This window comes from Phoca vitulina, unplaced genomic scaffold, assembly GCF_004348235.1.
Source record: "Phoca vitulina isolate PV1807 unplaced genomic scaffold, GSC_HSeal_1.0 scaffold42, whole genome shotgun sequence".
Lineage (NCBI taxonomy): Eukaryota > Metazoa > Chordata > Mammalia > Carnivora > Phocidae > Phoca > Phoca vitulina.
In genome coordinates this window covers 11,907,435-11,930,321 of record NW_022589745.1, presented here as the reverse complement: position 1 = coordinate 11,930,321, position 22,887 = coordinate 11,907,435, and the positions used below count along the sequence as shown (strand labels likewise).

General features: G+C 50.3%; 1 pseudogene; it reads right to left on the bottom strand.

Annotated features, from left to right (window-relative positions):
* Positions 1-22,033: 22,033 nt before the first annotated feature.
* On the bottom strand, positions 22,034-22,117 carry LOC116648298 (annotated as a pseudogene).
* Positions 22,118-22,887: the final 770 nt, after the last annotated feature.

Here is a 22,887-nt window from a genome sequence, read left to right as displayed (position 1 = left end):
TCACTGGACTGGGGCTCAGGGTCCCCCGGCCCCATGGTCCAGCCTCTCCCCATCCCTGAGGCCACTCCCCTTATGAGAACATGCCCCTTTCAGATCAGGCAGTGGTCCTAACGGGCAGGGGTGCTGAGAATCCCCACTTCCTCAGGAGACCTCAAAAACACCTGGAGTTGCAGAAAACCCTCTGCGAACAACAAATCTAATCCTGTCCTCTCCTGTTTGGATGAGAAACTGGAGGGCCTGGGGTGTGAAGGCCTGAGCAAGGTGGCACAGGGTGCTGGGGGAAAGATGAGTTTCTAACCAGTTCCTTTGTCTCCCAGCTCCAGCTCATCCCAGCAAGTGACGCTGGCTCGCTCCCCTCTCCCCCAGGCTCCTCTGACCCGGAACTTCTTTCCCATCACTCTATCTCCCCCTACCCCATAAGCCAGATCCCCTGTTTCAGGAGAAGGTCTTCTTCTCTAGGGAATTTGGGTGTTTAATCTGATCACTTTTATCTGTTCACCTAAGTATCAGCTGTGTGGCTTTGAGCAAGTTACTTAACTTCACTGAGCCTCAAATTCTTCTCATCTATAAAAAGGGGTTAGTGCTGCCTATATTCTACTTTGTCTTGAGAATTAGATACAAAAAGTGTAATTAACGATATGGAATAATTATTTGTCATCTTGGATCCACCAAGTGTCAGGTCCTGCTCTCAATTGTGGGGACCCCCCCCAGGAACAAGACCAGCAGACTCCCTAACATCAGGACACTTGCATTCTGATGCTGACCATGTCAATTACGGAGACAGAGTCTTTCTATATTTAAGATAAAGTAAGATAGAAGGGCTCCTGGAGATGGAGGGTCAGAGAGGGTCTCGAAGGGTCTCTGAGGAGGCGACCACGCAGCAGAGACCTGAATGAAATAGATCTGTGACGACAGACAGAGCAGAGTCCCGCACCACGACCGCACGAACACCATCGGCCCCCACACACCAACCGCTGCCTGAGCACAGGTCAGAGCAGAAGCTCACACAAGACCTGTGGGCCCGACAAGGACAGAATGCCTTTCTGGAGGCTTTGCTTTTCGTGTTTCTGCATGCAGTTGCCCAGAGTCTCCTCCCCGGTGTCCCCGAGGATATGGAGACCAGCACCTCAAACCGGGCAGAAGTGAGTTGAGTCAATAGACAGACACACTGAGCCTGACGGTCCAAGGCACCCACTCCCTGGAGGGGTCTGCGTCCAGGGAGTGGCTTGCCGAAATCTCACTCTTGAACTCTAAACCCTGAGGAGCCCACCGTGCCGGGCACAAAGCCCCAGCAGCCCAGCCTTGCGTTCGTGCTTCGCTTCAGTGGTTCATTTCCCCTGTTTTCCCCCACCTGGCAGCGTGACCTCCCGAGACAGCCTGCAGGTGACTGCCGAGTATTGGTCGCGGGTGTGTTCACGCATGCACACGTGTGTATGCACACGTGTGTATGCACGCACATGTGTGCATGTGTGCAAACACTTCCCATGCCCTTCATCTTTCCTCTTCTCTCACTGCTTTCTTTACCTTTTAAACGTTGTCATCTCTGGCACATAGGACGCCAAAGATAGGTCAAGGACCATCTCAGTAATTCACCAGAAAGGGAAAAAGAACAGATCACACAGAGCAACACACACACCAACTGTAACATAGGGGTAATATTTCTACTTTTCCTTATTATGATCCCAGTGACCCCTCTGCAGCTGCTAGGTACCCGGAGCACTGGTATGCGTTTGAATGGGGCAGAGATGTGGACTAATGGGTATTCCAGGAGGTTCTTGGGGCAGAGGCAGGGCTGGCCCCGTAGAGTGCAGAGCCTGAGCCCTGCCCCTAGAAACTCTTGGTTCAAATAGAGAGGGTGCGCACCCCCTCCCCCAGGCTTCACCAGGGGTACACCCGAGTGAGCCCATCTCTGCTGTCCTCTTTTTTCCAGAAAGCAATCCCTTTCTTTCCATTGTATTTTATAGTCTTGGGCTAATAATAATAATTCAACCCAACTGGCATTCATTCAGAAGGCCATAGTATCGATTGATTGAGAATAATTAATTCAATGTCATTTAGTGGGTGTTTTCGTTTAAGTAAACTTTTCTGAATCTTGTGGGGGATAGTAATGACTTCAACACAGATCCTCACCTCCAAAAGCTTGGCATTCTGTGATTCTATGGAAATTCAAGGGTGGATTCTGATCTGCCAGACGGATCATAGAGTACTTCCTGGGGGAGGTGGTTTTTAGGAAGGGCATTGAAAGGGAAAAAAATATACAAACAGGGGGAAAAAACATATTCCAAGCAGGAGAAAGCTCAGGAAGAAATGCCACAAGTCTGGAACACAGGACAGATTTCCAGAGAGCAGTGCCTAGACCAATTGGCTAGAAAACAAGAAGTGTGATAAGCTGCCGGGGTTAACATATGTCAAATCTTCTTTCATAAAGTGCATTAATCTTACAAATGTTAGCTGCTATTGTAAGGCTGGGAAGGCCAGCAGGGGCCTCGTGAGAAGCTTCGAAGGCCCCACCCAGAAGTGTATTCCTGGTCAACTAGGGGCTTCGGCAGGAGGCTGGTCGGGTCACACTGTGGCTGGGGAGGGGCCTTCTGGAGGCCAGGTGGTGGGTGGGCTGGTGAGGGAGGAGACCAGCAAGCAGGTGGCAACAGTAAGAGCTGAGGAAGTCCTGACTCAAGGCCAGGAAGAGGACTCAGAGAGGGAAGGAAGTAGATGTGGGCCGTGCCAACACACAGCACCAAGAGCAAGGGCGCGGTGCCACCCATGAGAACATGGAGGACACCAAACGCTCCCTCCCCACTTCCTTCCATTGCTACTCATGGGACTTTGGGCAAAGGTCTGTGCCTCAGCTTCTCATTAGGTGCACTCACCAGTCAACCTCCTACCTTTGTAGGCTTCCAAGCCTCTGTGACGCTCCTTTTATTAATACCAAAAGCAGATTCTCATTGGCAACTCATGAAAAGAAGGAATCAAAAGCTAAAAGAATCTATTAATCACTTTTACTCAGAACTCACTCCTGTTAGATCAAGCACCAGAAAGAGAGTGAGAAAAGATAGGCCAGAAACAAATACTATCTGCGCAGTTGTTAAACTGGGTTGCAAGGCAGCCGACATACTGTGTGAGGGACAAGTGACTTGAACGTGTTTCCCTCTCTGTGGCTGGCTGACACCATGCCCTGGCGTGATGCAGGGAGCTGACAAGACATCAGCCGAGGTCCCATGGGTTCCTTGTGACCACCGAGGAAATCAGAGTCTCCTTTGCAGCACTCCCAGCAAGTCTCTGAGTTTGCCAGAGAGAGTTCTCCTTCATCAGCCAAGTTTACAAAGAGCAGGGGCAGCCCCTCCACCTGGGAAAAATGGGCACGATGCCAGCTGGAAATCAAAGGACAGCCGAGGTTGCTGACCTGGATGGTCCAGGATTGACCTTGAGTGTAAACAACCAGAAGGTGGGTAGATGGGGACCCTCTAGCATTGTGAGCCCAAGCAGGTCACACAAAGTTGTGGAGCCTCAGTTGCTTCATCTGCAAAATGGGCATGATAAGGACCCACGCTGTAGGGCTATTTGGGGGATTGAAGGAGATAGTGGATACAAAAGTGCTTTGAGATTCAGAAATGTTGTTCCTACAGGAGACATTACTTTCATGACAATTTGCTCCCCAGGACATTAGCCTTTTAACAAGGACACCCCTCAACCTCCCCCAATGCACCCCCAAATAAGCTGCCCTCAGGCCCTCTCAGGTCAAGGGAGAGCTGGGCTGGGATTCCGTTGAACCATCAACCCTGCTGCCATGTTGTCTCTCAGCATCCAGGCATTCCCCAGACACGTGACCTTGACTAAGTCACTTCGTTTCTGTGAGTATCACCCTCCTCCCCCATCCAAAGGGGACCCCCATGTGAGCCTGTGGCTAAGACCTTTCAAAAGACATGCACATGCTCAGCACATATCACCTGCTAAAATAGAATCCCTGCCCCACCCTTGCCTGTGACCTGTGTGAACTCAGGCAGGCTATGTGACCACTCTGAGCCTCAGTTTCATCTTCCATAAACAAATATCAAAAGTACTTAATGCTGGGGGCCATACAAGAAATGAATAACCTCATAAATAAAGTGCCCAGTACCATCCCTGGTTCATGGTAGTGTTTAACAAAGAGTGACCCCCTTTCTCATTCGTGTCCCCTACTCTGCCCCCAGGGCAGTTTAAATCCTTAAATTCTCCCCCAAATCTTGGGTAAATTATAAGTCTACCTGACAAACTTCTTCAATCTTCTCTATCCATGATTTAATCCTACCCTGATAGGTAAAAATCTATGTCTAGTACCTCTGTTCTCTTGCTCCTATAAAAAAGCCAGAATCGGGGGTGTCTAGGTGGCTCAGTCAGTTAAGCATCTTACTCTTGATTTCAGCTCAGATCGTGATCTCAGCGTCATGAGATTGAGCCTTGCATCAGGCTCCGTGGTGGGCCTGGAGCCTGCTTAAGATCATCTCTCCTTCTGCCCCTCCCCCCCAACTCATGTGTGCACTGTCTCTCTAAAGAAAAAAAAAAAAAAAGGTCAGAATTACCCAACTAGTAAGTGACTTGACAGGGATCTTTTTACTGTCTCCATCTTGGGGATAGGATCCTTTTTTTTTTTTTTTAAAGATTTTATTTATTTATTTGACAGAGAGAGAGACAGCGAGAGAGGGAACACTAGCAGGGGGAGCTGGAGCGGGAGAAGCAGGCTTCCTGCCGAGCAGGGAGCCCGATGCGAGGCTCGATCCCAGGATCCTGGGATCATGACCTGAGCCGAAGGCATACGCTTAACTGACTGAGCCATCCAGGCGCCCCTTGGGGACAAGATCATACAAGCCAGCTCTGATCCATAAGCCTCCAAGCGTAGGCGGCCAGAAAAAATATAAGGGCATTCCTAAAAACCTAAATAATTACAAGATAAATGGAAATCCTGTTTATAACCTGCTTACATCTTAGGAAGTAGATTCCCATCCATCCTTCCATGAGTAACAGTAGTCTAAAAGGTGACATGACTTACCTGATTCAGCATTCACTGAGTCTCCACTATGGACCAAGCATGGTGCCAAACATTTGAGATACCGTGGAGGGTTCTGTCCTCATGGAGAAGACCAACAATGTCACCGTAAGAGCGAGCGTGACAAGTGCCAGAGAAGGGAAGGCCAGAGGGCCTGGGCCTAACCTCACCTTGGGGGCCCAAGATGGCATTGAAGGGTGGAGGCGGAGGTGTGGAGAGGTCTGGAGAGAGGGAACTCTTCCTAGCAGACAGATAGCCAGCTGAATTCAGAACCTGGGTCACCCCACTCTGAGAGGCCACGAGCAGGAAGGCCAGGGACCCCCTGGGGACCATGCAAGATGGTTTGCCAAGTGTCTGTGCACGCACGCAGCTCCCCGGGACCAGCCTCTACAGCTTCCTAAAATCCTCAAAAGAACCCATTCCGTGTGCGTTTATGCCTGCCTGGCCCCCACAAGGTCAAGAACAACTGCAGGCAGATATGTGCACACATTTCCCTGGGGGTGACTGTCCTGCAGTGTCCTCAGGTTGGGGGGAGCACCCGGCTGCACTCAGAGCCTCCCTTCCCCCTCCCATCCACACTCAGAGCAAACCCTGCTCACAGAGGCTGAGCGCGGGGGCAGGGGCGGGGTGCAGAGGGGGCATCGGAAGGGTTATGCCAGGGTCACTAATGGGGAGGAGTGTTTCTCATCAGAACCCCTTCCCTAAGAGCTCATCGATTATTCATGGCCATTAAGAGGCCAAACTTCCTTCTAAGCGAGGGACCCATGGCTCAGAGGGCAGCCGGCCAGGCCAGCAAAGGAAGCCTGGGGACGGCCCCAACAGGCGGCGTGAAGTCCCCATCCTGGGGGTCGCCACGGGCGCGAGGCGGCCTCCGGAGAGCAGGGAGCGGGCCGAGGTTGGGCCAACTGGCAGCCTGCTCCCGCGGGCATGCACGGAGGCGGCGCCCTCGGCCTGCTGGCAGATGTGTTCATCCACTGAATAATTTACACCCTCCAGGAAATGGACCGCGGAGATGCCAAAGCCATTAGAGGCTCCGCTGGTGGGGGAAGGGGGCACAGAGGAGAAGAAACACAGAGGCACGACCGGCCTGGCCGCTAATGGCTTCAGCATTTGCCAGGCGCGCTCAGGCCCGGGGCTCGTCTGGATTCACCGCGGCCCGGCTGGGCGTTCACTGCTACCTGTGCTTCCCAGGTGAGCAAAACAAGGCTCAGAGAGGTGCAGGGAGTTAGCGCTGCCTGGCGCGATTCAAATTAGAACTCAAGGCAGGCCTTCTGGTCCTCAGCGTGTCCTTCAAGCAGAAATTTCACTAAGCAATCAAGTGCCTGGTTTCCTTTTTATCATTATCCCTGTGTGAGGCCAGATGCTCTGCTCCCCCCTCTCTCAGGCCTCTGTATCTGGGTCCAGGTATTCCTGCCCTGCCTGGACACACTGGAAGGACTGTCCCCCATTGGGACCCAGCCACTGGAACACTGAAAAGGGCCCAGATTGTGACCAGTTACATCCATGGAGAGCCTGAGGTCCAGAGAGGAGTGACTTGTCCAAAGTCCCGTGTTGAGGAACAGAATGGGATCCAGGAGCCGGGACATCAGATTCTAGTTCTCTTCCTTTTTAGGATGCCGCCTCCAGTCCGCTCTCTAAAACATTCCGTTTGGGGGCGCCTGGGTGGCTCAGTCGGTTAAGCATCTGCCTTCAGCTCAGGTCATGATCCCGGGATCTTGGGATCAAGCCCCACATCAGGCTCCTTGCTCGGCAGAGAGCCTGCTTCTCCCTCTCCCTCTGCCTGCCACTCTGCCTACTTGTGCTCTCTATCTCTCTGTCAAATAAATAAATAAAATCTTTAAAAAAAATAAAAAATAAATAAAACATCCCGTTTGGAAGGACAGCTAGCTGTGTTTCTGCCCCAAGAGGCAAGGCCAGGAGCCCGAGAAGATCCCCGCAGTGACCTTCACAAAACCAGTGCAGCAGGGACCATCCCAGGCCCCCACACACTTAGTTGGATGAGAGAAATAAAGCACTGGCCCAAAAACCAGCTCTCGGGCTGACCCACACAAGGGAAGAAAAATGCAACACCAGGGTGGACGCAGACGAGTGGCAGGCTGTAGACTTGCCCGGGGTTTATTGATCATTTCTCAGAAACTAGGTCAGTGCTGGAAAAGAGTATCAGTGCGCGTGCCTCTGTGTGTGGCCGCTCACGTGGCCCTTGCTGCCTCAGGACGGTGGGCTGGACCACATCACACGTGTTAGCCTCCTGGGGCTGCCGGGCCGAGTCCCACAAAGCAGGTACTTGTCGCCTGAAAACAACAGAAATTGCTGTCTCAGTTCTGAGGGCCAGAAGTCTGAACCCAAGGTGTTGGCTAGCCATGCCCTCTCTGAAATCTCTAGTAGAGGACCCTTCCTTGCCCCTTCTGGCTTCTGTTAGCCCCCGCTCTCCCCCGGCTTTGGCCGTGCAACTCCAACCTTTACCTGCACCTTCCGTGGTTGCCCTCCCTGCGTGTCTCGGTGGCCACACTTCCCTCTTCTCATAAAGATACCAGTCATCTATGGAACAAGGGCCTCGACTTCCCTAATGACATCGGTAGTGACTCCGTTTCCAAACAAGGCCACACTCCAAGGTACTGGGGCTAAGGGCTTCATCATATCTTTCTGAGCAACATAATTTAACCCATCACACTGCACCAGGTAAAAAAAAAAAAAAAAAAAATTCTTGGTTATGAGGGTTGGGCAAGAATCGGTTCATCCCCGTCTCCTTTTCCCACCGCCAGACACTATCATGGCCCCTTTGGCTAAGGAGCGTGTGCATGAGAAAGAGCATTAGAACTATATTCCATCACTCCCGGCTTTTGAGAACTTTGTTAGCAAATAACTTACCCATACAAGGTTTTATAAGGTTTTCTTTTGCTCACACTCCGAATGATAACATTCCTTTAATTCAGCAAATATTTACTGAGCAGCTACTAAGTGCCAGCCCCTGTGTGGAGCATTGGAGATACAGGAATTAATAAGATGCTGTCCGTTCCCGTGCAGAACTCAAACTCTAGAGGCAGAAGCATTTGAGTCAATGGATAATTACACCACAGAGTGATAAATGTTGTAATAAAAGGGAGTCCCAAATGCCATAGGGTACAGAACAGCAAAAAGCGAATCTCTGCGTGACCTTCATCACTCACATGACCAAGCTCTCTAGCTGTCTGGCCCATAATAGATGTCTCGCCTCCAGTAAGTACACACAAATCTGGGTCTTCTTTTGACAATAACAGGTGGCTTACTGAGGAATTGCATGGTACTCTGGGTGGGTAATGAGGCTCGAAAGCTCTTTCCCAGAGCCTTCAGCATCTCACACCATGGAGCCAGAGATGAAAGGGGACAGTTCGGGCCAAGCAGCCTACAGTCGCCCTGAAAACCACCCAAGCAGCACAGCCTTATGGCGCCCACTTCCCTCTTGGCCACAGCAGGTCCTTGTATCCCTGGGACATTGAAAGCTCTTGACGTGCTTCTACCATGTGGAGCACGCAACCCCCAGGGCAGACGTGCTATCCAGTGCAGGACCCTGGAGGCAACTGCACAGAGCGGAGCCTCAGGTTTGAGATTCCATGTCATCCTGTAGGAAGGACTGCGTCTCACCGATCCCTGGCAATGCCAGCCAGGTGACAGCTGCAGCAATGGCCGTGGGTGGCAGCCCATCCTATAGACATTTTTATAGGAGGTGACAGCTTTCCTACTGCACAGCCCATATCTCATGGGAGGCAAGGGGCAGCTGGACAACCACAAAAGGACTTTGATGTCAATATCAACTCTCTAGACCATGAACAGTCAGTTCTCGGGAAGAGGGAAACAAAGAGCCAATAACCGCCTGAAAAATGTCCAATCTATCTCCAACTCAAGGAAATGTTAATTAAAGCAACAATGGGTTATCAATTTGCCTTTATTAAAATAGCAAAAAAGTACACGCAGAGTGATACTCAACACAGGAAAGAGACAATGGAATGAGCAGTTATCTTTCATTTGTAAAGGAGAAAAAGTTAGGACACCCTTTTCTGGGAAAAGAAGACATTTGGCAATACAAACCAAGTCGCTTTAAGAATGCGTAAACTTGGCCTCTAGCAAGCAATCTTAAGGAAGTAATCAGAATGTGTTTTATATAGAACGTGGCTCTCACGGAGCTACTTAGAATAGCGCCAAATAGTAAACAATATAAATGCCCAGCAAAATGGGGGAAATTAAATAAATAATGATACTTTCAGAAGATGAAATATATGAAGTCACTTAAAATTTACATTTTTAAGGCAATGTAATAAATGAGAAAATATTTATTTTAAAACAAAAAGTGAAAAGAGCAACACAAAATTACACCTACCACTTCATACCAACTCTGCAAATAATGTGTTTTAAAAGACTGGAAAGAAATACACGAAAGCAATTAACAGCGACTATCTGCTCATTGGATTACAGCTTAGGTGAGAAATTTTTCTTCTCTATAAATTCCAAATTTTCTTCAATACTTATACATTAGTGTTCTAGTTAGAAAAATATTTACAGCAATTTACTTTGTTTTAAAATATAGACATGTGTGTTAATCCGTCTAATTATACGGGTATACGGACAGGACTCCATTACAGGCCAAACAAAGAATATTTACGTAATGAAAGAGAAGATAGTGGTGACTTCAAAATTGTCACTCATTGCGCCAGATGTCTTTGTATTCAATTGTGTTCAGTTGGCATAATCATTGTTTTAAGTATCTGGCTGCCTTGGGGACACCTGAAACATTGCTTATTTTTCAATGCCCTGTTCAAGTTTCATCTCTTACTGGAAGACTCCATGAAAAATCAGTCCACGGGATCAGCCTGCCCCTTGAAAGTCTGTCGGATGTGGCACACCGCACAATTCACTGATGCTCTACCGTTTGCTTCCGTCCCATGCTTGCGCGTCATTGCTTTGCTAGACTCTGCACTCTTGGGAGCAGATGGATTGGTTAACTCTTATTGCATAACAAACCATCCAAAACTCAGTGACTCAAAATCACAAGTCTAGAATTGTCTGAGGGGCTGCGACTGGTTGTTTTTAGCTGCATTCACTCCTGTGCCGATGGTTAGCTGCCAGGTTGACTAAGGGCTAGCTGGTCTAGAGAGCCTATCTCTGCTCGTGTAGTCTAACCTCCAACCAACTAACCTGGGCTTTTTCTCCTGGTGGAGACAGGATTCAAAGATAGTAACTGAAAGCACACGGGGCCTTTTGAGGCTTGGGCTCAGGACAGGTATACCATCACTTCTGCTATAGTTTATTGGCTCACGCAAATCACAAAGCAAGCCTAGTTTCTAAAGGTGGGGAACAAGACCCCACGTCTCAATGAAAGAAGCTGAAAAGGTGCATTGCGTGGATACAGAAAGGAAATAGTTGGGGCCACTATTGCCATGGAGGTTCGATTTGTTTCATTTCGATATTGTGCCTCATCACTTGTCTAGTGGTAATATATGCACCAACCATTTTACTGATTGCTAACAGCTTCATTCTCACTTTTTCCCCCACTCTGTTCTGAATTGCCTGAGGCTGGAAGCCTGGAAACTATATGCAAGCCCAGATTCCCTTGCCAGATGGCTTCGGATTTGGTTCTGCCAATGAGAGGCGCTGCCAGGAGATTGAAAGGCAGGAGGAAAAGAGAAGCCACTTTGTTTTTCCTACTTTTGCTTCTAGCAATAGCAAGAGAAGTGGCAGAGAGATGCGGGCTCCGGGGTTTCTGCGCAGGTTAACACAGCTCTATTGGCAATGACCGGGAGGTAAGGGACGTGCCAGCAACACCATGCACACGGGCTCTGGCTCCAGGAGCAGCAGCAGCATGCCAGCCATCCTGGTGACGTGGCCCCTGAGGGCTCTGACTCTAGAGGAACGATAGGCATGACGGTGGCCTCTCAAGATCCCGTGGTGGTAACGACAGTAGGCTCCTGACTTCCTAAAAGCAATGCTTTTGTCTCAGTCCCAGCAGCAACCCCAGCAGATCGGTGCCACAAACCGTCATAGACTCTGGGCAACCAACTCTCCAAGCTGGCTACCTGAAATGCGTTACCTGGATATTTGGTCAAACAGCGCGTGAGTAAACGACTTTCTAGAAAGTACTAGAAAGTACTAGATGGCAGCTAGTAGCTGTGCGAGGACAAGTGGCTTGAGTTCTTATCTGCGATTGTCTGTAACAAGGTGGTCATTGAAAGCAATGTTTTCAGAGAGGAAGTCACCAGTGGTATTGGACAGAATGATTACGAGAAATGGCACGATGGAGAGGGGCTTTCTCTGACTCCCCTGGAGAGCTTACCTGAAGAGAAGCTTAAGGGACTTTAATACTTAGCTTAAGGTACATTCGGAAAACTGGAAAACCTCTGTGTCAGCCCTAAAAGAATCTCCAATTTCTCATATCCTCCAGGTTGACACAGGTTAGAGTCAGACCCAAAATTTATGTCTACAAGTTGCAGAATTATAACATCGATTGAATTCACAGCCTTGCTGGGATGAGCATAGGACACTGAGTGGAAAAGAGGGGAATTCTGAATGTTGGAACAAGTCAGTTGAGATGACCTCAGATAAATGTCAGAATCTAGATTTATCAAATCCCCTGGGAAATGTTCTTTGCAGAAGCATGCTGTCCTTCTCTCTGTGAGGAAATCCTGGAATGCAAAATGACCATCATGATATAATACATAAATAACTAGAGGCTGATAGATTCAGAATATTCACAGGAAATGACTCTTAAAGAAACGATAGAAAGAGCAGAACTGGGCCTTCAAAAAGTCATCCCACCTCACCTCCTTAGTCACTTGGGTAAACTGAGTCCCGGAGAAGCTCTGATCAGAACCCTCAGCCCTTCCTATCACTTTATGAAAATGAAATGGGAGCTGAATATTTGCAGGTTCAAGTGTAAGTCATCTTTTTCGGGTCCACTCAAGGACTCATCTCTTGAGTGTCGTCCCTACCGAAAATCCCACAGGAATGTGACATCGGCTTGTCAAATGCCACTACTCACTGCTACATTGGATTAACATATATTCCAGTCTGGCTTTCTACAGACTTATTCAAAGGTTATAAATTCTGATATACACGCTTAGAAGGCAGACAATCACTGTCTGTGAAGAATCCCATCACTCAACTTTAGAGTCCACAGGGAAAGGTAGCCTCACCCATGAGGAGCACAATACTAGATAAAAGCACAATATTGTCTCAGCAATCTCCCCAGCATGCCATCCTCAACATGATGCTGAAGCTTCACTTCCTTTTAGATTTGCTTAGACTTGGGCTATTTTCCAGGGCAGTATGAAGTGGTAAGCAGGGAGCACTATGGGACCTGTCCAAGGTCAGAGCCAGGATGGAAAGAGAGCAGGTGGCTTCGCAGCTTATGCTCTTAAGCCCAGATTGCCTCCCCCGTGATGATATTCCTGAAATATCTCTTTATGATGTCCCCTCCTCTCCATTTCCTCGGCCACTCCCATGGTCAACACATCTCTTCTGAAGGGTTGTTCCAATGGTCTCTTAACGCCTTGCCTACGGTCTCCTTCCCACAAACATTCTCCAGAGTGAGCTTTCTGAAATGTCAGTCTGACCAGTTCCTTTGACCAATGGCTCTCAAAGGTCCACAGAGGGAAGTCCAAACTACGTAGCCTGAAAACGAGGCTGCCCAGCATCCTCCCCCTGCCATCACAACTGCAAGTGAGCCTACGTCCCAGCCGGGCAGAACGGCTTGGAGTTGCCCAAGCACACCAGATCCCACACGAAGGTCTTCTCTCATGGTGGTCTGCCTGCCACCACTGACTGTCCCCTTCCACCTGGCTCCCTCCCACTGCCACTTCAAGATTCAGCTTGCTCAGTGTCCCGTTCCTTGGGAACCGCTCCTGGGCGTTTCCAGGCTTTCTGTTCCACCACCTGAAAGTTTAGCTCTATTCTCAAGCCTATCCCAATATAGTGTGCTTGTTTAGTGACAGGACGTTCTCCCACTATGTGTGCGAGCTCTCTGGAGCCACCTCTGCCTCCTACCACAAAGTCTGACACTTAGTTCACGCTCAATGGTATTTAACGGATGGATGGATGAATGCACGGATGGATGGATGGATGGATGGATGGATGGATGATGGATGGATGGATGGATGGATGGATGATGGATGCCTAACATGCTGTTTTCTTTTGCTAAAAAAAATTACCTCTTACCCACCCACCCCCACCAGACTAGACTTTTTTTCTCAATCCTGCAAATTAGAGGATATTATCGCTTCTATCAGTCATAGTTTCAGAAATGTAAAGATTAATACTCACTACAAGCAGCAAATGTTTCATCCTTAAGGTGCCACAGGAATAACATTTGCTAATTTGTATTTGCATTTGAAATTGAAACACAAATTGGCACGAGAACTATTACACATCCCGGCTAATTAATGTTCTAAAAATGAATTATGCAAATCAACCTCAACAGGCCTCAGAAGCTCTCTCCCTGTATAATGAACGACTCGGAATGTGAACCTTGTTTAAGGGCTGATTCTGACGGGGTCGTGCGGTGGAGAGACGCCGGGCTTTGGAACCAGACTTAGCCAGGTGGCAGTCTGCCTGCGCCTCACTTTATTCATCTGTTAACTGGGAATGAGAATGCCTACTAAATCGGGTTCCTGGAAGATTAAAAAAAACAAAAAAAGACTATTACAGAGTCCCTGGCTATTACAAGTAGCTGCCTCTACCCATTTGCTTCCTTTGTCCTTTGGCTTCCTGATGGCCCCCTTCAGACCAACCCCCCCCCCCCCCTGTCCCTGCCCTGCCCCCCTCGCTGATGCCAGTCTTGCCTCCGACATGGACTCTGCCTTCTGGATCCCGTTTTCATTTCATGTCCTAAGAATCCAGCGAATGACGTAACATCTAGCTTGGCCACCGAGCATTCCTTAGGCCTTGAGAATGGAATGTCAGAACAGCCGGGGGGAGGTCATGGTGACTGATTAGGGAGCAAAGCAGACAGCAGTGAAATTTGGGGCAGCTTTCTGTGTGGTCCACAGCAATGCCCGGATAACCTACCGTCGTGACCGCTAGCTGTCTCCTGGCTCGGCTGGGCCTACACCTGTTCCTACAAACCCGCCCGTACGATGCAAGAGCGTGGATTGGGGACATTTGCTCAGGAAGGACTGGTGGGCTCTCACTAGAGTCTCACCGCAGGAGGTCTGATGGTGAACACGATGATTACAAGTAACACATTAATGGGCTTCAGGGAGCCCAGCAAGAGCTAAAGCCTGGAGCACATGACAGGAATGTGACCATCAGGACAAAGTAAGGACTTACCAGGGAGACTCGTTGGACATGTAGCTCTAAGCTCTTGGGGCCAAGTCCACTAGCATGTTGGGATTTCCTTTCCAGCTGTAGACACACACAGTAAGGGTCACAGCACGGGAGGGGCCGGTTAGCCAGTTCCCTTCTGAAACCACGACTGCCGCATATTGGTGACCAGCCTGACCTGGACAAGCCAAGTCCCCAGGAGAATGTGATATCAACAGCAAAACCGAGACTGATGGTTCCTCCAGTCAGCCTTCCACAGCCAGGCCAGAGGACTTTCCTACTCCTCTAGTGAGGAAGAAAGGCAGTTTAAGGGAGCATCACACATCACCCAGGTGCACGGTGGTCAAGCCTTCGTGTGGAACCCCGACACAGACGGGGGGGGCAGCATCCTCATCTGTCCAGGGCAGATAATTTAGGTCCTTCTCGTTTTTTCCTTTGAAAAGTTCAAGTTAAGGGCTCTCAAGCTAAAGGTACTTTTTAAATAGCAGTAAGAGAATCAAGAGCCGCGTGCTCCCCATCTCAGGAGTAGGGACGTTACCCTCTGATGGAGAGAGCTGAGCCCCTACTCCGCACCCACACTTGATATGGGTCTCAGACACACAGAAGAGAAAAGCCTTGGGGTTTTCTGTGCTATACAGTAGGAACTAGCTCTGAATTGAAGTATTTAAAGTGGGGATTATAAGAGAAAATTAGAAAGTCTCACAAGAGAAGCTGCCTCTAAATTATTTATGGTCAGCGCCATGTTATTTTACACTTAAATTTAAGCACAGTCTGGTGACTGACAAAAGCAGCAGCGTCGAAGCCAGACTTCCCAGCGTCGAAGCCCAGTTCCACGGCCGGATGCTTGTGTGACCTTGGGAGAGTCATTTTAGCATTCATTAAGCGTCTGTTGCCTCAGCTACAAAATGAGGTTTATCCCGACAGCATGGGATGGCGCATCAATCGGAAAGACATCCAGAGTAGCGGCTACAGGTGAAAGGTCCGGAGGCAAGGGTGTCAGGAACCGGATCCTGACTCCAGCACCCTCCAGGTGCGTGGTTCTACAGGGCCCCCAGTGCCTCCACAGCCAAAGAGGGTCATAATCCCACCGGCCTCCCAGGACTGACGAGCGTCTTCAGTGAGTCCACCATGGGCTGATTGTCCGTGCGCCCCCAGAATTCACGTGTTGAAATCCTAACCCCCAAAGGTGCTGGTATTAGGAGGTGGGGCCTTTGGGAGGTGCTTGACTCGTGAGCGGGGAGCCCTCTGGATTGAGATTAGCACCCTCATAAAAGGGACTCCAGAGAGTCCCCTAGCACCTTCCACCCTGGGAGGACATCCCCGGAGGTCAGCCGTCTGCAACCCAGAAGAGTGCCCTCACCTGACCGGGCCGGCCGAGTGATCTCAGACTTCCAGGCTGCAGAACTGTGAGCAGTGAATTTCTGCTGTTTGTAAGCCACCCAGGCTGTGGCATTTGGTATCGGCAGCCCGAACGGACTAAGAGTTCATACATTCATACAGTGTCTGGTTACCTAAGAGGTTCTAACGTGTTAGCTTTCAGGATTATTGCTTCATCCCAACACTCATCGAGTGCCCTGTCCACACTAGGTCCTGTCCTAGACACCATAACACAGGGATGAATGGCGCAGCATGCTCGGGGGCTCGAGGACCACGGGACAAGAAGGCACATGCACAAGTGATTGCCCCTGAGCGCAGGCTCAGAAGAGAGCCAGCCTGGAATCCCAGAAAAGGTGACGTTTGAGACGAACCTTGAAGGACAGCAAAAAACACTCAAAAGGGTGACAGTATGTTCCAGAGAGCCGTACCTGAACGTCCAAGGCACAGAGGTGAGGACAGCGGGGAGCCAAGTGTGCCAGGTGGGAGCCTGCAGGAGAGGTGTGGTCCAGCTTACGCAGACTCTACCCCTTGGGACTGTGAGCCAAGAGACCTTGGTTTTAAACTCTCCTGAGGACCAGCTCTGAGAGTTTGGATTAATTTCCCAACTTGTAAAATGAGCCTATTAACAGGCATGATCCTTGAGGGCCCTCCCAGCTCTAAAGCAATTCAATTCCCACCAGATTGCAAACTTCCTGGAGGCAGATTTCGTGTCCTATTCCTCTGCTTCCCCTCGCGCACCTCAGCGGGGGGCCAGGTTTGGTGCTTAAAAACGCCTTTTTTCGCTTCCTGAATTTTCTAGTCTTTTCTAGCTGGGAAAGCTCTCATTTTAACAGTTTGTTCACAAGCAGGTTTCAGAAAGCACGTATTTATAAGACTGAGACTCCCCCCCCTCCCCTCTTGAAGTGTTTTCTCATTATACAAATGATGTCAAGGCTTTTAAAATTTCAAACCAAAACGTGACCATCCCCTGACTTGTCTGGTTCAAAGGACGCTGAGGTCAGGGAGCCTCTCGGACAAAGACAACCCAGGACTCTCCCGAGTAGAGGACTTGAGTATGTGAGAGAACTGCTTCCAGCCCAAGCTCCTGCCGCCCGATAAAATTAGCCTAAAAATGATCTCCATGGCAACAGGAAATTTGTTCTTAAAGAAGGTTAGAAATAATGCCTTTGGAAGAAACTCGGCAGCAGATAGAATATTCTCAGATTACACATAAATGGTGTCTATGCCAACAAAGTGACAGGCCAGGCGGCTCAATTATCTGGATAATTTAGGTCTGAACCAGTGATTTGTAAAAGAATAGGTGGTTTTTAAGACCTGAAGAATGGAATGTGGCAGGTAGGTCCAGGCGATCAGAAGCCCTGCCTCTCTTCCAAGTTTTCTCTGCCCTTCTGGGACCTGGAACAGGACTCGCAGGCCCCCGGGTGTCAGCTACACCGCAAGAACCAAGGAGGGGCGGACAGAATTGTTCGATGGATGGTCAGGAAGTTGTTGGGGAGCAAGGGTGAGTTCTGGAGGGCCCATTCCGGAGCAGGTGCCCAGACATTCTCCTTTTTGCCCGAATAAAAAAAGAGCCAAGATCCCAATGACCCTCCCACCCGCTTTCTCTCCAATAGATCTCCGTTTGCTACACGTTAACCTTCTTTCTTCTCTGCCCCCACCTTTACCTCCTTCATTCCATCCCTCCTTGGAAGATTGAAAGTCATTTGGGAAACTGAAACCCATTCTGCTTTGATCAGTTTTGGGAGCAGACAGTAAAGCGTGGCCGACTCTGGAGCCAGGCTGCCCAGGTTCAAATCCTCCAAAGTCCGGGCCTCGGTTCCTCATGGGGAATGAGAACAAACGTGACTTCCTTGTGGCATAGAAGTGAGGATTGAATAAGTTCATGTTTGTAAACATTTAAAACAGCGCCTCGCGTGCAGTCGGAGCTATATCTGCATTTGATGATCCCCCCCAATCATTTAAAAGACTCAAGCCACTGCAAAAATCAGCCTGGACCCCCAGACACAGAGGCACCCTGGTAATTCCTGGGTTGAGATCTCTTTCACTGTGAATCATTAAGGAATCACAAATGATGTGAAATGCCATGTGTCATCCTGTGTCCTTGTCACACAGATGAGAAACTGACTCCCAGAGAGAGAAGGCATCTCTGGGGTAAGGAGTCCCAGGTAGCCCCGGGGGCTTTCTGAAGGTGACGTCCTGTCTTCCAGGCAATGCCACGGGGATCTGGGTGTGGGACTCTCTGCAGCTCCCAGCTCGGGCCAGGCCCTGGCCAGCCCTCGGTAAATGTTTGCCTAACATCTCAGCCTCCCTTTGGCTTGTGTGTGTTTATTTATTTACTTGTTTGTTTGCTCATTAACGCATGAAGGTATTCCTCAGGCAGAGATAAGGATCCCCAGGGGCCCATGAACTTTTCAGGAGCTGAACATATAAACTGTATCTCCAAAGACATTACATCGGATAATTCATTTTGAAACCATCCAGCTGTGGGGGTTCCATGCACCACCCCTTAGGGGGTTTCAGTAGTTCCAGAACCTGGCGGAATCCAGAGCGTAAGCTTTAGAAGCAAAGTGGGAATCCGGGCTCTGAGACTTCTCAGCTTTGTGAGTTAGCCAAGTTACTTAACTGCTCCCAGCCAGTTTCTCCATCCTGAAGTATAATAATATCCAACATTTTTTGAGCATTTACTGTTTGCCAATAACTGTGTTCACAGCTTTATGTATATTATCTCATTTAAATTTCACCATCAGAGAGGAGAAAACAGGGGCATCCAGAACGTATTTTATCACTGAGTAAATAACATACCCATAACGCAAATTTACTTATTGGTTAATAAGTAAATGGCACAACTTGGGCGATTCTCCTCAGGGTCTTCCTGGTGGCTGCGAGCAGTGAGTTTTATAATCAACTGGCTCAGAGTGGGAGTCAGCAAATATTACTTCCTTCTTTCCTCTTGGTTCCAACTACTAGACTTGATCCAAAAGAAAATGTCCTTATTTCCCTCCTTCCCTTCCTTCCCTCTTTTATTTATTAGTCAAACATTTATTGAGCACGTTCTCAGTATTCAGTACCAAGTTCCTTACTAGCAGCTAAGCAACCAACACTGAACCAGGCAGGACTGTCCCTGCCCTTAGGCAGCTAATAGTCTTGTCTTTTGTTTTGCCATGTTACCTAATTCCATGGAAACACAAAGATCCCCCCACACACACACACACAAAAAAGAACTAGCCACGATCCCAAATTTCCATTTTGTTTTGTTATCCATCAAAGAAGAAAGAAAATTCATTTCTCAAGCGCCTCCATGGGCAAGGTTTGCTTCTTCTATCACCTCCTTGAATGAATAACGCCGCCCTTTGGAGGGTATTATTATGCTTATTTTTTCTGTAAGAACTGCTCGTGGACTTGTCCCTGGAAGCCAAGATGGGCTTGACCCTCCAGCGTCCCTCCCCTCACCGGACACCTACGGTTTTCCTGTTGTCCTGGGCTTCTCAATGTCCACTCCTCTGGGCTGACTTTGAGGAGAACTCAAAGACTTCTGAGAATGCTTTTCTCCCCTTTTGTGGAAGTATTTCTTTAGCCATGCACATTCCCACTAATAAGCTCCCTTCCCGTGAAGGATCACAACTGCTGCTGGGAGGTAGCCCCGCCCTGCACCCCCTGCCCCGGGGAAGGCCTGGGCCAGGCCAGATTTACAGCCGCTCACACAGCTGTTTCCAGCCTAGGTGAGGGCTTCCTCTTAATGGTGTCGTTTACAAGTCAATAAAGCCATGGAGCCCCGTTTCCGCAGCCGGTCCCACCTCGGGGGCTCTGTTGTCTCGCCCTACAGTCAGGGTGCCAAGGGGCCGGCTAGGGGCCTCATTCCTGCCCTAATGGCCCTGCTGTCCCATCAGCCCCAGAGCCCCCCCCCCCCCCCGCCAGGCCATAAAGGCCTCCTCCCCTCAGAGGGCAGAGTTCAAACCTCTGGCTCCCCAGGACCCCGGCCTAAACTGTCGGCCCCGCCCTGCTTTAGGGCTTCTGCTCCCCTTCGCTCAGCACCAGCCAAGCCTGGGTTCTTATCTGCCCGGGAGATAAAGACTGGGGCTCTGGGAAGCCTGCGGCCACCCGAAGGCGCCTGGGCCACCGGCTCCCACTCCCACTGCTCTCTGGGGTGTGTTTACTGAGCTCCAGGAAAGAAGGCCTTTCTCAAACCACAAAGAAGACACTCCCTCTGGCGCTGGCTTTCTGTCTTCTGGGGGGAGGGCCAAGGGGAAACCTCTGAACTCTCTGGGGCTCACTGCTTCCCCGGAGGCTTCCCCAGGCCAAGGCGATAATGAGGTGAGAGAAGATGGCGGCTTAATGGGCCTGGGCCTGAGGAGAAGGGGAGACGGGCAGGCCCAGGCCCTGCTAGTGGAAGGGGGAGCAAGTCAAGGTCACAAAGCCCAGGGATGGCACAGCAAGGTCAGAACCGCTCAGGCGTTCACTTATCCGCCTCTCCAAGAAGCAGAACTAGAGCACCTCCCGTGCACACAGCCCCGTGGTAGACGCCGCGCGCTGCAGTGTGGGAAGAAGCACAGGTCTGGGGATTCTTGCCAGAGAGAGGGTGCATCCTGATGAGGAACGGGAAGAACAAGGAAGTGAAGACATTTGCAAGAGGGAATGGTGCCTACACAAGGCCCGGTGTGTTCAGGGAGGGCCAACAGTGTAGGTGACGGAGGTGGAGGCCGTGGGGGCAGGGCTGAGGGCTGGGCTCGGTCCCTCTCCTTATAGTTTCACACTCAGAGGGGAAAGAAGTGCTGGCTGTTCTGTCTCGGCCCCCTGGCCTGTGTCAAAAGCAGAGACACCACACAACTTTCTCCTATCCGGTGCTCACGGGAAGCCCCGTGATGGGGGCCAGGGTCATCTACTCCTTACCCACACGGTCCAGCAGGGAGGGCCTGCATTGACCGAAACCCAACCCAGGAATTGGAATGACCCGTAGGAAACACCATGAGCCCCCCAGGGAGATAGGAATTCAAGAGATGCGTCGCCTTGCCCCCTGCCAGGTCACAACTCTACCAAGAGTGCAGCGAGCAGCCTCACCCTTGCTCTGTGCGTGGCCTGGCAGAGAGGGTCCTGCTCCCCTGGAGCCCGCAGTAGACGGGGTCAGATTCCCGCTTCTCAAGAGGAACGATTGAGGCCCAGAGAAGTGACAGTGACCACCGCTAATATAAGGCCATCTCCAGCCGATTCAGTCCCTTCGTGTGAACTAGAAAAGGATGCGGCCCCGTGGGCACAGGTGTCTGAGCCGACAGAGCCCCTGTGCCGAGGAGCAGGTGCCCTTCTCCTGGGCAGGTGCAGAATCGAGGCCCACACACAAGGAAGCATCCCCTGGACTGCGGCCTCCGTGGTCGGGCATCCTGTGCAAGTTACAACAGCCACCCTGGGCTAATCGGAGAAAGTGCCTGGGCCACATAAAGCCGAGGGAGAGAAATGGGCTGGGACCGCCGTCAGGCAGAAGTGTCATTCAGCCCCAGCTCCATGACACCGTCTCCTAGCTCCGCAGCCATGGGTAACTCACTATCCTTTATCTGTGGATGAAGGCTCATGATGCCGTCTTCACCAGGGTTGGCAAAGATTTAAAAGTAGATAGCAGGTCTTACCATTCCAGTGCCTCAAGAGCAGAAGATAAAGGATCCCCAGAGCCCTGGATGTTTTCCTTCCTTCCTCACTTAGAGACAGGTCTTAGCTATTTGTTTCCTGCCTACATATAATTACAGAGCAAGGACCTCATTCTGCAGGCCTGTTTTCGTGAAGGAGGAAGGAAGTCACAGGCCTTTCCACTCCCCGCTCAGAGACGCCAGCTGGGAATTTGACGAATCTGATTGCAGCCAATAACCCCTCCATGTTCCAGAACAAGGTGCAGCCCGGGCCATTCGGGACTGCTCTTGTGGCCATCAATCCACCACTGTGCTCAGCCCCGACCTCCAGGACACCCGTCCCCTCCCACGGCCCTGTGAGTCTATGCCTGGGGAGAAGGAAAGTCCCTCCACACATACCGCACTGCACACCAGGGCAGGCCACTCCAGCCACCAGCTGCCCTGACCTCGAGCTGGACCAAGGATACACGCACAGTGCGCATCCCTCTCTGGAGGGTCTGCGCAGAGTGCTGTACCAGTCTTGATGGAGCTGGGAAGCCGTCAGATGATGAAGCTCCCTCAGGGCGCAGCTCGGAGACCCAAGGTCTCCAGAGAGGACCACTGGCGTTGTCCAGAGTCATTTTCATTTGTACAGGAACCATTTCCATTGAGTTAAGGGGAAGAGACGCAACTCCAAGACTGGCTCTGTTCCACGACCTTGAACAAGTCCCTTCCCGTTCTGCCGCAGACCCTCCTCTACAACAGGGGAGTAGGTTTCAATTAGCAATAATCGCGCCTTGGATAAACCTCATTGGCTACGATACTGTCACCGCACAAAGCCACAACAGGGGAGTAGGAAGACAGAACCCTGAGGGCCCTTCTGGAGCCCACAGTCTGGGATGCTGCGATTCCAGGAGTTAGAGAGGACCCTCGCCTAATCAGGGTATGGATCAGAAGAGAGTATTACTTGTGAAAGTTGAGCTGCAAAAAAGGAGAAACCCCCTTCCCAGGGTGAGGGCTGTGGGATTCAGGTAGCTGTTACAGAAAAAGCCATAAAGTTGTTTGGCAAAAAGTTGACTTTAATGAAGAGTCTTGTGGATGGATAAAGAGACTCCCGTCAGTGCACTAAGAGTTCAGATCCTTGAAAAGAAACAGTCTTTTTTTAAAAAGATCTTATTTATTTATTTGAGATAGAGCAAGAGTGTGGGGGGGTGTGGGGGGGGGTGGAGAGGGAGAAGCAAACTGAGTTTCCCCTGAGCAGGGAGCCCTGAGTGGGGCTGGATCCAAGGACCCTGGGATCAGGACCTGAGCTGAAGGCAGATGCTTAACCAACTGAGCCACTCAGGTGCCCCGAAAAAAACTGTCTATTATTTAAAGTATCAACAGGGCAGGAAGACTCCAGTTAAGGTCCACATGCTTTAGAAAAGGCTATTTCAGCTGAGATGTAAGAGACTTACAGCTTTACTCATCCCGGACCCACAAAGTACCTGCCTACCCTGGGCCAGGCCCTGTGCTGAGGACAGAGAAGAGCATACCTCCTGCCCACAGAATGGGTCTGCTCTAGGGAGAGTCATAAAGAGGACAGTGGTTGACCTCACACAGTAGCTTACC